The following is a 13,395-nucleotide window of genomic DNA, read 5'->3' as shown; positions in this document are numbered from 1 at the left end:
ACACACACACACACACACACACACACACACACACACACACACACACACACAATGCAGCCCCTCACACACTCACTCAATATCTCAGCCCCTCACAAAAAACGCAGTCCCTCTCACAACTCCCACAAAGAACGGCAGCTCCTTCTCTTGCCCAGGCACCTGCTCAGTTCCCTCTCCGGTGCACAGACCCGGGCACCCGCTTCCGCTCCCCCTCACTGGCACCACCCTCCCACATGTGCACATGCACCCATCAACTTCCGGTTCCAGTTTCTGGGTCGCTTCCTCCTCTCAGCGCGTCTCCTCCTCTCAGCGCCTGTCAGTGTCTCCTCCTCTCAGCAGCTCCTAAGCAGTCCATTGCTCATTGGCTCAGGTTGACCACTCAACAGGCCTACTCTTGGGTGGCATTGCTGCTGACGAGTTCTATTCAGGCATACTCCACTAGGTCGGTGGGTTCTCCCTGGGCGGCTGCCCATGGCATCTCGGCCTTGCAGTTGTGCAGAGCTGCTACTTGGCCTGGTTCGAACATGTCTGTAAAGTTCTATAAGTTCAATACCTTGGCCGGTGAGGACCTTCAGTTTGGTCAGGCGGTTTTGCAGGAGTCTCAGAACTCTCCCACCCATTCTGGGAGCTTTGGGACTTCCCCATGGTACTAATCCATCCCAGTATCCTCTAGGATGTTAGAGAAAATAGGAATTTAATACCTACTGGTTATTCCTTTTTCTTTCGTAGTCCGTAGAGGATACTGGGTGCCCACCTCAGTGCTTCGTGTTTCCTCGCTACCTGGTTGTAAGTTCTTGGTTGGGTCTGCTGTTGCTGTCCCTGTTACTGTTCTGGTTAGCGTTGCTATCTTTTGCTTTTGTTAGTGTGACTATCCTTTGTTCTGGCTAGCACGGCTATCCTTTCTTATCCTGTGTGTTGCTTTGTTGCCTCACTGCTGTTGTATGTTTTCCTTCTCTCAAAGTATGTCTGTCTCCTCGGGCACAGTTTTCCTAGACTGAGTCTGGTGAAGGGGCACAGAGGGGAGGAGTCAGCAAACACTGAACATTTCTTAAAGTGTCAGGCTCCAGGTGGCCTGGTAGGCAGACTGTGAGGATGTGCCTACTTTGAGTTCCTGGCCTGTTCTTCTTATATAACTCTATAGCTGGCTTTCTACCTGGGGTTGGAGCACCCCCTGCTATTACATATACCTAGTTGATACTGGAGATTAAGCCAGCGGTGCCGGTGGGTCCCCCGCGGGACCTTGCAGGTTGCGGCCTAACCCCCCTTCTGCAGCCGGGGGATATATTTCTGAAGTGGCACTGGCAGTGTGTTCCACGGCAGATGGAAGCTCGGGATCCATGCATCCTCTTTTCCCAGACGGCCCCTCTGCAGCCCGTCGCTCAGTGCTCACTCCCCTACATCGAGATCTCTTCTTCCTGCAGTTCTGTGTGGACGGACCCAGCCGCAGATCTCCTGCTGCTCCCTTCGGAAAGTCTCGGACCTAGTTGTCGGCTGGCATCTCCCGCTGCTCTTATGCTGGCATCTCCTTCACGGCCACGGCCCCACCTGCTGCTCCCTCCTGGAAGCCTCAGACATTGCGGCCGGCTGACAACTCCCACTGGCATATCACCCGCGGCACCTACCGCTGCTCCCTCCTGGAAGCCTCAGACATTGCGGCCGGCTGAGACGCACCTCCAGCTGACTTCTTACCTGCGACTGTGGCACCTCCAGCTGCTCCCTCTAGGGCAGAGATTTTCAACCTTTTACAACTCACGGCACACTGAACAAGATTTAAATGTTGCCAAGGCACACTCAAATATGGTGATGCATAGTGCAGTTGTGTGTCCTAGGATGTCATGTCGCAGCTTCGCCATAGGTAACGCCTGAGCCACATCTGAGAAAGCCAGAAGAGCCCAACACTGCCTGGGCCCAAAATTAGAACTGGCTCTGCAACCACTAAACCCACCAGTATTGATCGTTCCAGGCCTCAGTAGTGTCAAAACACTGACGGACCAGGCTGTGCTTCTATGGCGGCACACCTGGAGACTGCTCAGGGCACACTAGTGTGCCACGGCACAGTGGTTGAAAAACACTGTTAGGGACTCCCCTGCCCCAGCTGGCTGCAGCTCCGCATTTTCCTCTCTCTCCCTGACGCTCTTAGAGTATATCCACTGCCTCATACTGGGTCCAGCCACTAGAGATCCTGCTATTTCTGCCCTGATACCTGCTGTAGTGCAGTGAGGCACAGTGTGGTCGGTACACAGACACACAGGCAGGGTACATGCATCTGGGTTGTGGTCCTGAGTGCTGGATTCTTCTGGAGGGTTGCTGCTGTGGTAGACCATCCTGCCTGCCTTGTTCTGCTCTCAGCTGTACTGGGGAGCTACACTCCTGTAGTTGTTTGCTGAAATGTACTGTGCAGGGACCATATCTGCAGTATGCACTGTTAAGCACCATTGTGGAGTATGCATTGAGCTCTGTCACAGGTGTTCACAATCAAAAGTACAAGTGACAACATGGTAGCGGAAGTTGCCGCATCTGTCATCTTATACATTGCCTCTCAGAATTGAGACCCGAATCACATGGTGCCAATAGTTGCCTTCATACCCCTATTGCAGCATTCCTCAGCTGCCCTTGGTTTGGGTTCCTCTCCAGGTCTGTACACTTGTGGACCCGACGTCTCAGGAATAGCACCTCCTTCTAGATCTTTCTCAACAGAGGCACTTAGGCTATAATGCTATTCCTTTGTCTCTTTCCCCACTAAGATTATATACCGGGCTATGTGCTAGTCCTTACACTCATTTAGTTCACCCGGAATTAACCTCACTTACCCGCACTGTTTTTTATCTTTGTTATACAAAATGAGCAAATCGGCTCCTAAAGTGAAGAAGGGTGCCCAGCAGGCCATTATGCAGCATCTATCTCACACTGATTCTCGTCAACCTTCTGAATCACCACCAACCTCACCAGCAGGCTCGCAAAATATGGTTTCTTCTCCTGTTCCTGCTCTTGCCACCAAAAATGACATTCAAGCTATGATCTCTGATCTGAGTAAATCCCTTAATGCAAATTTCCAACGTTTGCCTGCTGATCTTAAGACTGAGATTGCTACATTAACTGGTCATATCGTGGCAGTAGAATCTAAAGTGGAATTTAATACTATAGGCTTATGCAAAGTCTCTCAAGATGTAGATTTTTTTATACAGAGAACTCACCTCCCTTTGTGACAAGAATGAAGATTTAGAAAATGGAGAAAGAAAGAATAACCTCAGGATCCGCAATAACCCATAATCTGTCACCTCCCAGAATTTGGAACCTTATTTGAAACGCCTTTTCTTAATGCTGGTCCCCACTCTTTCCGATCATTATCTACTTATAGAAAGAGCTCATAGGGCTTTACGCCCGAAACCTAAAGATGGTGACCCACCTAGAGACGTTATATTAAAATTTTTGTCCTTCAAAACTAAAAATTTAATTGTCAGCAGCAGCAGCAGCAGAGGATCTTCGAAGATGCTCACCTTGAGATCTTTCAAGATTTGGCCCCTTCCACTATTCTAAAATGTAGGGATCTAAGGGACATTACCAAAGCTTTGCGGGACAATGGCTATTCCTATAAATGGGGTTTCCCTTTTCGTCTGATTGTAGAAGTTGGTGGCCGCCCAGTGTCCATGCGGGATCCTGAAGAGGGTAAAGCTCTCCTTCACAGGCTCAAGCTTCCTAGCGGAGGTTCGGATCCTCCCTTCTGCAACCATGATAATTCTACTACCTGAACGCATCACGTGATTGCTTCTGGTGAAATGATAGATGTTGTTGTTCACCTTGGTGGACAATACTTTTAGGTTATGGACTCTGGGTTCCCCGCATTGATCTCATCACCTTAGCGTTTTGCCACAATTTCAGATGCCTTAGGCATCAAACTTTAAATTTCAGATTCTATATCTATCTTACTATGGAGACATGGGTGTGTGGTGGGAGCCTTGACTCCACACTTTGTTCTATTGTTTTTTTTATATACTTATAGTAACGTCTAAAGTTGACTGTTATTGTGCTATACCTGAATATTTTATTATGCAGGTGTAGTGATTAGTTTGATGTGTTTTTATGTTTCTAATTGTATTTCCAGGTGGACAGAGTTTAGTCTGTTCATACCTATCCACCCCCTCTTCATTCGGTGGGATTAGAGTGAGGTAATCTATGGTTTACTATCCTCACTACTGACTGTCAATTTGCTCTTTTATACGTACTCCCCAAAATTTGAGCCCACTAGATTTGTTTTCTATACCGAGACAGATCTTCTCCTTTTCCCCCAAGGGCTCAGTTAATGTGAACCTTTGGCTTCCTGTAGAGAAGAATTTAGTTCACATTCCCCTACACACCCCGAGGAGTTTATTTGTATCCCCCCATTCACCAGGCAACTCTGTATTTGTTTGTTCATAGTTATTACTATAAAAAAAGAACCTTTCATTCATAAATAATGCCCATTACTGTATTATCGCTCAATGTGAAAGGCCTTAACACTCCACAAAAGTGGTCGCTCTTATACAAAACGATTAATACTAATTATGGATATCTTATTTTTCTGCAGGAGACTAATTTTAAAAAAGGCTCTCACCCTTTATTTACATCTTGTAGATACCCTACTGTAGCATATTCTATCCACTCTTCTAAAAAGAATGGAGTGGCTATTATGGCTCGTTCCTCAGTTCCCTTTCAAATGATCTCGACTAAAAGTGACACTGAAGGTAGATATATTATAATGATTTGTCACTTAGGCCATCAGATAGTCACTCTAGTCAACCTCTATGCCCCCAACACAGGCCAGTCTAGGTTTTTACGCTCACTTTTTATTGAATTACAAAAACTACGATGAAATATGGTAATTCTGGGGGGAGACTTTAATTCTATTTTATCTGGAGCTCTGGATAGATCTGGTCCTAGACATACTTTCCCTCAACGTCCCTCGGCGGCTCTCCATAGGCATATGGCTGAGGCTGGTCTCTTCGTCACTTGGCGGGCTCGCCACCCGACTTCCCGGGATTACACATTCTATTCACATCCACATGGCTCATATTCCCGTATTGACATGCTTATGGGATGTAGGGGGGGGCTGAACGTTCTGACAACTGTAGATATAATCCCTAATGTCTGGCCAGATCACTCAGTCATAATGTTTTCATTTGATCCCCTTCATACACCCCGTGGCCACCCTACCTGGCGACTTAATGAGGCTCTTCTAAGCATTCCTAAATTTAAGGAATATATTCATTCTCAGATTGAGGATTATTTCGCACTTAACATTTCCACTGATGTACAGTACATCTCTCCACAACTTGGGAAGCACACAAAGCGGTGGTGCGGGGCGCGTTCATAAAGTATTCTTCCCATAGGAAGAAACGGCAATCACGTAGGATTCAGGGTATCAGAGGGGAGCTCCAGTCTTTACTAGCTGAACAAACTGAAAAATCTCTTTGGTGGTTAAATCAGAAATTTTATGAAAAGAGCAATAAATCGGACTCATTGTTGGCTTCTCAGCTGAGAACTAAACGGGCATCTCAAACCATTACAGCCCTTTGCACTAAAGAAGGGAATTTAAACTAAGACCCTGTTGTTATCAATGACTCCTTCTATGCTTTTTATAAATTGTTATAAAATCTTCAAAAATCAGCTACCAGGTTCTTCAGCTATACAAGCTTATTTAGATTCTTGTAACTTGCCTAAATTAAGTCACTCCTCTATTACCAAACTTAATTCACCTATTACTATAGAAGAGTTGGCTTCTGCTTTAAAATCTCAAAGGCCCTCTAAAGCACCGGGACTGGACGGGCTTCCCACATAATATTATAAGTCATTTGCAGGGGTTTTGACACCACATTTGCTCACTCTCTTTAATAAGCTTATGCAGGGTGAACGTTTCCATATTGATACACTGAAATCTGTTGTCATTGTTATTCCCAAGCCTCAGAAAGACACTACTTGCTGTACAAATTATAGGCCAATATCTCTGATTAATGCAGATATTGAGTCATTGGGGTCGATTCAATTCGGCAACAGATGAATAGCGCCGGGAATTAGCTCCCAACGCTATTCAATTCAGCTAAAGTTAAGTCGGCGAATGCCCGTTCTCGCCGACTTAACAGGTATTTTTGTCAGAGAACGGGCATTCTCTGACTTAACTACCCACGGTGATGCTGATTCCCAACAGAATCAACCTCGCGCCGGCCGCGCGACAGCACTTTTGTCGGTTTTCTTCTCTCACCCCCCCGGGGGAGAGAGAAGAATTCCCGACAATTGCGGGTAACTAATCGCTGATTTGAATAGCGTCGGGAGCTAATTCCCGGCGCTATTCATCTGTTGCTGAATTGAATCGACCCCATTGAGTCATTTGCAACATTTTTGGCAAATAGACTAAACTTATACTTGCAGCAAATAATTGACAAAGATCAAGTTGGTTTTGTGCCAGCCAGGCAAACCTTAGATAACAGTTGTTGCACTGTCAATCTCATTACTCATATTAATCGACTTAAGTTGCCTGCTGTATTGCTTTCTTTAGCTGCAGAGAAAGCCTTTGACAGATTGTCTTGGCCTTTTATGTTCCAAGAATTACAGTCTTATGGCCTTTGCAGTGATTTTCTCACTCTATACTTTAACCCTACAGCAACTGTATCTGTTAATGGGCTTTTTTCATTGCCTTTTGGTTTGAGTAATGGGACTAGACAAGGCTGTCCGCTCTTTCCTTTACTCTATGCGTTAAGTATAGAACCTTTGGCAGCTAAGATATGGGGTAATCCAGATATTAAAGGTATCCCAGTTGCGAAGTCAGAATTTAAATGATCGCTGTTTGCAGATGATTTGCTGTTGACCCTGTCCTCCCCTTTGACCTATCTTCCTAATTTGTAGGCTGAAGTAGCCTTATATGGCAAATACTCTGGGTACAGGATCAACAGGACTAAGTCAGAAGCTATTTCATTCCATATTGCTCCCTCCAATATGACTCTTTTAAAATGTAAATTCACATAATTATGGCGTCCGAAATCACTTAAATACCTAGGTATTCAAATAAAAAAACAATATGATCGCATGTATAATGCCAATTATGTTTTTCTCTTACAATCCATTCAATCTGATTTGGCTAGATGGGCTCCGTTAAGATTAATTTTTTACCTAGACTGCTTTACCTATTTCAGACAATTCCTATCATGGTACCGACAACATTCCTTCGTACAAAACAATCATTATGTGGCAAATTTATATGGATGGGTAAAAAACCCTGTAATCATGGAAATTGTTTATCGAAATCTACATCTAATGGAAGTCTAGGCCTTCCTATATTTGAGAGCTATTACCATGGCACTCAGCTAAGTCATATCATGTCCTGGCATGTGGATATTGGTGATAAGAAGTGGGTAAATTTAAAAAGCTATTTGATTGTCGATGATCGAGTGGGATTTCTTCCCTGACTTCCCCCTCATTTGAGACCAGCCTCAATCAATACAGTTCCTTGTGTTAGAGCAACTCTGAAGGTTTGGAATAACCTAAACAAACGGTTGGACTTAGGTCCATACCCCTCTCCCTTGACACCTCTCTGGCAACATCCACATTTCCCTATGGGTTGTGTAGACACATATATACGTCCATGGGTCACAGCGGGGATCACTAGAGTGCATCATATTTCAGGTAATTTTGCTCCTTGAACTTTTGATGACCTGTGCGAGAAATATGGATTACATGCTAACCACCAATTTCAATACATGCAGATTGTTAGCTCCGTTCATTCCCTTAGAAAATTAAGGACATCTAGTGCCCTTTGTCCTTTTGAGCATCTCTGTACCTATGATCCGGGTCAAAGGGGAAGAATATCTATCTTATATTCATTGTTATCTACCCCATCTGTCACGGATAAAGAGCCCTTTGAAGCGGCATGGGAAAATAATCTAGGGAAATGTTTTGATGATAAGGTATGGTCAGACATCCGCCAGAAAGTAGATAAGATGTCCATTAATACTAATTTGAAAGAAAACTCTAAAATCTATACCTGATGATACATGGTCCCCGAAAAATTGCATTCTATGTATCTGCTGACCTCAGATATCTGTTGGCATCAATGTAGGCATAGAGGTACTTATTTTCATACATGGTGGGATTGCCCCCTCATTTCTGAATACTGGAATAATGTTATGTCCTTGTTGGGAGGTCTCATTACCTCTCAACCCCCTAAAGACCCCCTCTATGTATTGCTATGCACACCAATTCCAGAGGTTTCCAAACCTTTCAATAAGCTCTGTGGACACGTTTTTAATGCTGCAAAATTGTTAATTGCCTTGAATTGGAAGCAGTCTGCTGCACCCTCCATTGCAGCTTTGGTAAATAGGGTTTGGTACACTGCTTCCATGGAGTACATTACTGCTCTTCTCAATGACAACATAGTCAAATTTCATGAAGTTTGGTCCCCGTGGTTCTCTCATTTTAATCGTACTTTGCCTGGACTGGGTTAAAATGTAGTGGTTATTGCACTGTTGCCTGGTGAAATCATCTCCCTTTCTATGTGTGTGTATATATATATGTTGGCAAGACCATTCGGCAGTTCCGCGAGAGGATGGCTCTTCATAGAAGTGCCATAAAAAAGGCCTTTGAAAATAAGGACAGCGAGCAACCGTTTGCTCGCCATTGTGTACTTCTGGGCCACAGGGTAGCCAGCATTAGAGCCATCTTGATAGATCATGTTCCCCGTATGATTAGGGGTGGGAATAGAGACAGACTATTGTTACAAAAAGAGTCTAGGTGGATTTTTAAATTGGGTACACTGTCACCCGGTGGTCTCAATGAGAATCTGGGTTTGCAGTGTTTCCTCTGAATATCTTCAAAAATCTGTAATTTAATTATTTTCCCAGCCCAGCATCAGGTATTACAGTTATGCTCCACTACACTAGAAGTGCATGCATTTTTCTGTTTTTTTTTTTTTTTTTTTTTTTTAAAACACACTTTACTATATTATTTCATGATTGGTTTTTTTGATTATGCCCATCTATATCAGTACTGTATGTATTAATCTAGTGTTTGCAGCTATTTAGTCCATTATTACTTTAATCTCTCAGGATTGATTTGTACACTGCTGTTTTTATTAGTATGTATTATTTTTATGCATGTCATATTTTTCACTTTATTTGTTTTTATTGCCTCCCTGTAGGTGACCGAGCGGAGTATCGCCCGGTTGCTATGGGTACTCTGCCTGTGACGCGGCGCGCCGTGACGTCATCGGAAGGCGACGCAGGAGTGCGGCCGGACGAGCTGGCGGGCGGCGGCGCCGTGGAGCAGGTGAGTACGATCAGCATTAGTGTGTGTCTTGTCTTTTGTTATATAAGTCTTGTTTTATGTTGTTAGTGGGTTGTCTGGCCCTGAGGACGGGGAGTATGCCCCGAAACATGTTGGCCTAATAAAGTTTATCTTTATCAAGTAAAGAAGTCTGGACTGAGTGCCGCCCTCACTATTTGCTGTGTAAACCCAGGACTCTTTTGTCTTTGGCCGGGAGGGCACCGCAGCTGCTGTATATATTGGGAGTGGAGTGCCGGACGGACTTTGTTTGTTATATATATATATATATATATAATGTGTGTGTATATATATATATATATATGTGTGTGTGTGTGTGCGTATGTATGTATGTATGTATGTATGTATGTATGTATACTGCTCAAAAAAATAAATGGAACACTAAAATAACACATCCTAGATCTGAATGAATGAAATATTCTTATTAAATACTTTGTTCTTTACATAGTTGAATGTGCTGACAACAAAATCACACAAAAATTATCAATGGAAATCAAATTTATTAACCCATGGAGGTCTGGATTTGGAGTCACACTCATAATTAAAGTGTGAAAACACACTACAGGCTGATCCAACTTTGATGTAATGTCCTTAAAACAAGTCAAAATGAGGCTCAGTAGTGTGTGTGGCCTCCACATGCCTGTATGACCTCCCTACAACGCCTGGGCATGCTCCTGATGAGGTGGCGTATGGTCTCCTGAGGGATCTCCTCCCAGACCTGGACTAAAGCATCCGCCAACTCCTGGACAGTCTGTGGTGCAACGTGGCTTTGGTGGATGGAGCGAGACATGATGTCCCAGATGTGCTCAATTGGATTCAGGTCTGGGGAATGGGCAGGCCAGTCCATAGCATCAATCCCTTCATCTTGCAGGAACTGCTGACACACTCCAGCCACATGAGTCTAGCATTGTCTTGCATTAGGAGGAACCCAGGGCCAACCGCACCAGCATATGGTCTCACAAGGGGTCTGAGGATCTCATCTCGGTAACTAATGGCAGTCAGGCTACCTCTGGCGAGCACATGGAGGTCTGTGCGGCCCCCCAAAGAAATGCCACCCCACACCATTACTGACCCACTGCCAAACCGGTCATGCTGGAGGATGTTGCAGGCAGCAGAACGTTCTCCTTGGCGTCTACAGACTCTGTCACGTCTGTCACATGTGCTCAGTGAGAACCTGCTTTCATCTGTGAAGAGCACAGGGCGCCAGTGGCAAATTTGCCAATCTTGGTGTTCTCTGGCAAATGCCAAATGTCCTGCATGGTGTTGGGCTGTAACCACAACCCCTACCTGTGGACGTCGGGCCCTCATACCACCCTCATGGAGTCTGTTTCTGATCGTTTGAGTAGACACATGCACATTTGTGGCTTGCTGGAGGTCATTTTGCAGGGCTCTGGCAGTGCTCCTTCTGTTCCTCCTTGCACAAAGGCGGAGGTAGCGGTCCTGCTGCTGGGTTGTTGCCCTCCTACGGCCTCCTCCACATCTCATGATGTACTGGCCTGTCTCCTGGTAGCGCCTCCATGCTCTGGACACTACGCTGACAGACACAGCAAACCTTCTTGCCACAGCTAGAATTGATGTCCCATCCTGGATGAGCTGCACTACCTGAGCCACTTGTGTGGGTTGTAGACTTCGTCTCATGCTACCACTAGAGTGAAAGCACCGCCAGCTTTCAAAAGTGACCAAAACATCAGCCAGAAAGCATAGGAGCTGAGAAGTGGTCTGCGGTCACCACCTGCAGAACAACTCCTTTATTAGGGTGTCTTGCTAATTGCCTATAATTTCCACCTGTTGTCTATTCCATTTGCACAACAGCATGTGAAATTGATTGCCAATCAGTGTTGCTTCCTAAGTGGACAGTTTGATTTCACAGAAGTGTGATTGACTTGGAGTTACATTGTGTTGTTTAAGTGTTCCCTTTATTTTTTTGAGCAGTGTATATATATATATATATATATATATAGAATAAGACACAAGAGGCTGCAGCACTCCAATTGTAAACCATGTATTGATTTACAAAATCATAATAGCAAGAAAAGGTTGCGGCAACGTTTCGGTACACGCAGGTACCGTTGTCAAGCCGCTTGCTAATAAGCTGTAGAGATAAACAGAATAAGCACAAAAGCACTTACCTAAATACCAAAACCCCCGGCGCTGAAGGAAGCCGGGTCCGGACGGTTTCCCGCGGCGTGTCCGTCCACGTTGGTTGCCTCCGGTGACGTCAGCACACAGGCACCGGTGGTCTCCTGGAGACGCGTCATGCGTTGCCTGGAAACCCGACGCCAGCCGCTGCATTGCCTCCCCGGCTTTCTCCAGCATCTGAAGGAACAAAAGAAGTGCAGACAAATCATAACATAAACATTGAGTGTTCAAAACATATGCCTACGTGAACATACAGGACAATATAGCAGGAACCAATTAATTAGTAATGATGCCAATACTCTGGAATCTACTCAGGGCTACAGCACATAAGAAAGCTATTAGTCAATATTAGATATATAAAGTTATATAATATAGACAGAAGAAAATGAAATATCATAAATCAAAGAAAAATGTTCCAATTATAACGTTCGTTCAAACCAGCAGGGGATACTGTATTTAAATAGTGGATCCATTTCCTTTCACATTTAAGAAGCTTTCCATTTCGATCACCCCCTCTGAGAGAGGCTGGAACATGGTCAATGACCATGTGTTTTAGAGACGCTAGGGAGTGACCGGCTAGTTGAAAATGGCGGGCCACTGGTTGGTCAGAGTTCCCACTGGCTATGGCTTTGGCAATTGACGACCGATGTAAAGCCATGATTTGCCGGACTGTACGGATGGTTTTGCCCACGTAATACAAATTACAAGGGCAGATGATGATATAAATCACATGGGTAGAGAGACACGTCAAAGTATGCTTAATAAAGATGGTATTCAGGATATGGGGATGTTTAAATGACGGTCCCGTAAGCATGTGGGAACAAGTGGTGTACCAGGGACATTTATAACAGCCAGATGGTTTGGAAAGAAAATGTGTGGGGGGGGGGGAATAGGTTTTGTAAAGCCCGTAATATCCGTGTGTACCACCATGTCCCTGAGATTGCGACCTCTGGTGAAGCAAGGTATATGTCTTTTAGATTTGAAACACGGCAAGTTTTTGTCAGAGGCCACTATGGGCCACAAAGCTCGACTAGCCCTCTGTACCACTTGACTGGAGGTGGAAAACTCCATCTTCTAAGGAATTACCGACTGCTTATCCTTACCCTGTGGGACAAGCAATTGTTTCCTATCTAATGCCAAAACCTCCAATTTCTGTTTGTTCAAGGCAGTTAGATTATAACGCCTGGCAACAAATTTATCTATGACAGTATCAATACTAGCTACTGCTATCTCATGACTACTGGCAATTCTGGCCACCCGAATCATTTGGGATTTTGGCAGACATCTCTTAAGCGTTTAGGATGGAAACTGGAGAATGACAGTAGTGTGTTCCGATCCGTTGGTTTGTGTCAGATTGTGTTTGGTCTGTGTCCCCGGAGGGGGCGCTAGTGGGTCAGTGGAGGTAGGAGGAAAGAGACGAGGAGGTTGTAACACGTTCTTGCGCATGAGCGCAATGGTATTTATTCAGCAGATAAATATAACAGAAATGCAGCAGAAATAATAGCAGATGAAAAAGTCAATACTTGAAATGATAACAAAGTCTATGGCAATGGGTGATAGGTGAATTGAGAAATCATATCCAGAATTATAAACAACGGAATGAAAGTCAATGGAATGATTCTGGTGTGAGAACCAGAGCAGGGTTTAAAACGGAGAACTAAGACAGATGATAAGTATTGCAAACCTGAGCATTAGCAGGAGACCAACTCACAGTGCAGGTGATGGGGCACTGGCAGCAGCAAGCTGTGTCACAGGTGGAGGAAATGAACACACCTGGAGTTTAGTCTTCAACCGCAGGCTGAAGCACACAAGGTGGTGATGAGTGTGAAGCCCAATGCAGGTTGCTGGTATTGCTGAGCCTTGAAGTTCCACGGGAGTAAACAGAATCACCAGGAGTATAAGTTCTAGCAGGAACTCAGGAGAGACAGGAGCTGATCCTTTCATGCAGGTTGT

Source organism: Pseudophryne corroboree, chromosome 2 (assembly GCF_028390025.1).
Source record: "Pseudophryne corroboree isolate aPseCor3 chromosome 2, aPseCor3.hap2, whole genome shotgun sequence".
NCBI classification, from domain to species: Eukaryota; Metazoa; Chordata; class Amphibia; order Anura; family Myobatrachidae; genus Pseudophryne; species Pseudophryne corroboree.
The sequence above is the reverse complement of the archived record's forward strand: the minus strand, read 5'-3'. Positions refer to the sequence as shown.